The sequence below is a fragment of the Antrostomus carolinensis genome, unplaced genomic scaffold, assembly GCF_000700745.2.
Source record: "Antrostomus carolinensis isolate BGI_N321 unplaced genomic scaffold, ASM70074v2 scaffold28706, whole genome shotgun sequence".
In the NCBI taxonomy this organism is placed as follows: domain Eukaryota; kingdom Metazoa; phylum Chordata; class Aves; order Caprimulgiformes; family Caprimulgidae; genus Antrostomus; species Antrostomus carolinensis.
Window position 1 is genome coordinate 22015 of NW_010322966.1, and position 4528 is coordinate 26542.

Consider the following 4528-nt stretch of genomic DNA (forward strand, 5'->3'; position numbering starts at 1 on the left):
CGGCGGCCCCTGGTTGGCACTGGCCCCCCGCCTGTGCAGCCGCCCAGCTCCATCCTCCTGCGCTCGGGTGCCCGGGAAGAAGCACCATCTGGCACAAGGGGTGAGGTCTCTCCTCTCCCCTCCCCTCCGCTAACCCACGCGTGGCAGCCAGCCCCACTCAGCCACGGTGCAGACAGACAGATGCTGGGGACCCCGGCATCCCACAGGGAGGTGACCCCCAGCACCCGAACGCGGGAGACCGCTGCCTTTCCCCACCGCGGTTACATTTTCATTACCACGGCAAAAGGAGATCAACTGCATCTTCACAATGTCCCCTCCGTAAAGCTAATAGGCCAGGCAATTGGCACGGCTCTGTGAAGTACTTTATAGTCTGGACTCGAGCAGTCCGTGCCGCAGCTCACAGGCTGTCCCCACCCCAAACCCCAGTGATTCCCGCCCCGCTTTGGGCTGGGAGCAGCGCAGGGACGAGCACGGTGCCCCACCGCCTGCCAGCCTTCGCCGGGGCTCGTCTCCCGCCTCCCAGAGCCCCACAAGGCTGCCAGGAACATCCACAGGGATCAGGGTTTCTTCTTTCCAGGGCACCAGGACACAGCTCTGCCCCAGTTCCAGCAGCTTTTACACCTTTTGGGTGAGCCAAGGGCCGAGACGCTGGGCCCAGCCCTGGGCCAGGGCAGAGGCCACCGGGTTCCCTTGCAAAGACGTTGCCGTTTGCTTCATTTGCAGCTGAAAGCCAGAGCCAGGCTCAGCCTGGGAGGAGCAGACAGCCCTTCCTGACAGGATGATGGCAAAACCCCCTCAGCCCTGTGAAAGCCCCTTCCCTCCATGCCCTGTGCTTGTTTGGGAAGCTGGAGGTGACACATTTGGTGTAACCTGGAGCCCCATTTTGGAGGGTACTGGGCAGGTTTTGAGGGACTGGTTTTGCTTCACAGATTGCTGGGACCCAGCAGATCTCAGTGGCCTGCTCCTAATGTCCATCAGCCTGCAACCAGCCCTCGCTCCAGCAGTGCCTGGGTGTCTGACCTCGGGGAAAGCAATAACCCCACGGAGCAGCAGCTGCCTACCGTCCTTCTTCCTGATGCGTAAAAGCAGCCTGAGAAGTTTCCTTCAATGACTCTCCTTAGGTTAGGTCAGGCTCTCCAGGGAAAATCAGCACAAATGCAACATCAGTGGCACAGAGGGAAGGGAACCTGGATGACTCGGAAGGGCATTAACTAGTTTCTTGAAATCCTTCTCTCTTTAGGTGCCACCTGTAGCTCCAAGCCCTGACAAACAGCCAGGAAAAAGGACCTCTCTGCTGAAAATTGATGCTCTCCAGATATAAGAGCTGAGATCTTCCATGGAGTATACTGTTGGGAAATAAAGTGAAGGAGCCTGCTCCTCTGCCATTAAGGTAGAAGACAAATGGGAGATGGGAAAGCAAAAGGTTTCAGGTCTCCATAAAAGTCAGAAGGGAGACAAAGAGCCCATTTCTCCCCTCTGTGCTTTACTGTCTTTAATCTCTCTTTGCTTTAGTGTCCCCACCTACCCCGCAGGACAGAGTCACGTTTAGACGTGCCGAAAAGCTTAACGAGCATTTGCAAAAATGATTCAAGATCCCCAGATACCAACTGCCAGAGATGTGCAAAGCATCACTGCTGGACCCATTGGAGGATGATCTCCTCAGTGCCAGAGCTGCCAGGGGACAGGCTCTCTGCTCCTGGACGTGCCAGGCAGGTAACGTGTGCGTGCTGTGCAGAGGGAGCAACACCAGAAATCCCCACAGCCCTTGACAAACAGCTTCCCCCTTTGGCTAATTTAACATTAGATGTGTTCAGAGAATTTTGTAAAACAACTCCCAGTCCCCCCATAGCTGCCCTGAGCGCTGCAGCACTGGAAACCTGCAGCAGAGCTGGTCTGTGCCCACAGTGAGGCACAGCCCCACCAGCGCTTCTGGTATCTCCACCACCACTTCAGTGTTGTAACAGGATGGGAGGGTTAAAACACAACACTGCAGCTGGGTGACTGCCATGGGCGGCACTTTGGGACTAAAATTTCCTCAAGTACTTGGTTTTAAAGTTGGGACTGGGGGACAGAAGGGAGCTCAGCTGCAGCACCAGAAGTCTCCTCCTTTAATCCAAGGATAAGATTTCTTTGCTAGGCACATGATGAGCTGTCCTCCCTACCTTCTATACTGTCCACTAACATTTGGATCTCAAACTAATTGCCACTACATCATCTGATCCTGCCCAGCTGTCTAAAAAACACCAACATCCTGCGTACTGCTGGGACCTCTTTGTCAGAGGCTGTGAACTCATCTCCATCCAGCACCAGGATGGATTGAACAAACTGAAGTAGTATTTTATTGCTGAAGCATAAAACATGGGAATAAACAAGCACCAGAGTGCTACTGATCATTAAAACCAGATGGGAGCCCATTTACTGCCTCCAACAGCCACCGCTGCTCTGCTGAGGCCCCACTGAAACAGGAAACCCAACGCACCATCTGGGAGGTGTTGGACGGCAGCGGCTACACACAGCCCCTGGAATTCAGGCCTGGATTTAAGCCATAGTGTCCTCCCTCCACCACCCTGGGGATAACTAAGGAGTGACATGGCCTTTAGTCCTGGCTCCAGAAGTACAGGAGCTCCTGTAAGGTTGTGCCTACATGAAAACGCTGTGATGGGGACAAACAGCCTGTCCAGGGCCAGTCCCACTGTCCAGGGGAGGTGGGATGGGGAGAATCACAGGCCAAGCTGTCAACACACAGAGCAGGGACTCAGTTGCATTTCAACAGTTAAACCATCACAGGTTCTGGTCACCCCTGTGCAGGTTCAGCTCCTGGACAGGGGATTATCCAGAGCAGCCCAGGTCTGACCTTATTTCCTTACAGACCAGTGCTGTCTGGCACGAGAAGCTAAGTACTGCCAGGGGAAGAAGCCAGGGGCTGTTTCCTCTCCTTCCTAACAAACGCACCCAGCGCAGATACATGTGCAGCAAGAACATCCCCAGAGTCTGGAGCACTGGAAACTGGCCTTCAAGAAATACCTCGATCCTGAGCAGCCCAAGCTGCAAGCTGGTCTCAGCCCCCCCGCCTAGCCCGAAGCTTTGCACCTTTGTCTTCAGTCCCATCGTCCTGCGGCAGGGAGCCCTCTCAGCAGCCCCAAACCTGAGCGCTGCATGGGGCCAAGGCAGGGGGAGGATTCCCCAGGCTGCGCCCTGCAGAGCCAGAGAGGAGATGCAAATGGAGCAGGAGACTGCTGGAGAAGCAGAGACAGACAGATGCTTTTACACTTCAAAGGGAAAAGGACCCTGTGAGGCTCAGGAATACGCAGGGATCGATAGACTCCTTTTAAACACCAAGCACATTTGCTCAAGTGTGAGGCAATTAGTCCCTGAGGATGGAGGCAGGACAGGGCCGTTAGCAGACATACGGCAGGATGAGAAACATGCGGCAGGGCTCCACCAGAGACCTCCAGCCCAGCACGATGAGTTGAAAACCTTGCTGTCCTGGCCTGGTGTTCTCATCCGTGATTTCCCAAATGCCCTCGTGTCCCCAAGGGCTCCCCATGGAGCACATCAGTATCACTCAGTCTATGTCAGCACATCCCTTTGGTGAACAGGGAGGTTTTGATCATGTCCCTTCCACTCCTCAGTCGTTCACTCCCTTTATCCCTGGAGAATGATGACCGAGGGCTGGCCCGAAGGATGCAGGAGGGCTGACTTACACGTACCAGATCTACAGCAATTCTCATTTCCCCCTCACCTGAATGCTGCTGGAGGGTGCCCAAGGTGCTCTGGGCAGCTCTGTCTCCAGAGCCCTTTCTGGACCATAAAACAGCCAAAACCAGACTGTGGGTGAGCAGAGGGCTGGCTGCTCAGCTCACACAGAGCCAGCACGCAGACAGACACACCACCCCAAGGTGTGACAGAAATCAGAGGACTCATCCCCTTCTACTCTGCACCAGCATTTCCACCCAGATCTACCCTTAACCCAAAGACTCCCAGGTGCCAGTGCTTTGTGACCCCACAGATGGGAGCTGGAGGGGTGACGGTGCCAGCACAGCACACGGAGGTCTCTCCTGTGAGCAGCTGCTGTTTCACATGTACAGTCTTATTTTTCAATGAGAGGCAGAGATGCCAAAACTGAGCAATGTTTTATTCCTGGCTGCGTGACTGCCGGTGTGCCTGTCCTGTATTGCTACCTACCCACTCCCACTCTCCTTTATGGAGGAGATTTTCCCTCTTCAGTAAAAATAGGAGAGGAAGAAATAAAAATCTCAGCACATCCCCAAAGAACTGTAAGAGATGGAAATTAAATCCATCCTTTACACTCACCAAGCAGGGCGCTGTCTGGGCAGGAACACTGCACTCATACACCTGCACATTCAAAGAAAAAATGGAGTATTACACAAGTGTCAGAGGCAACCCAGCACCCCACAGCAAAGTACTTCATGCCATAAACCAAACCCAGATGACTTGAAAAAACAAAAAAGGAACAACACTAAATCACGCTGAGCAGCAACACTATTCATCAGGGCTGCAACGCTGC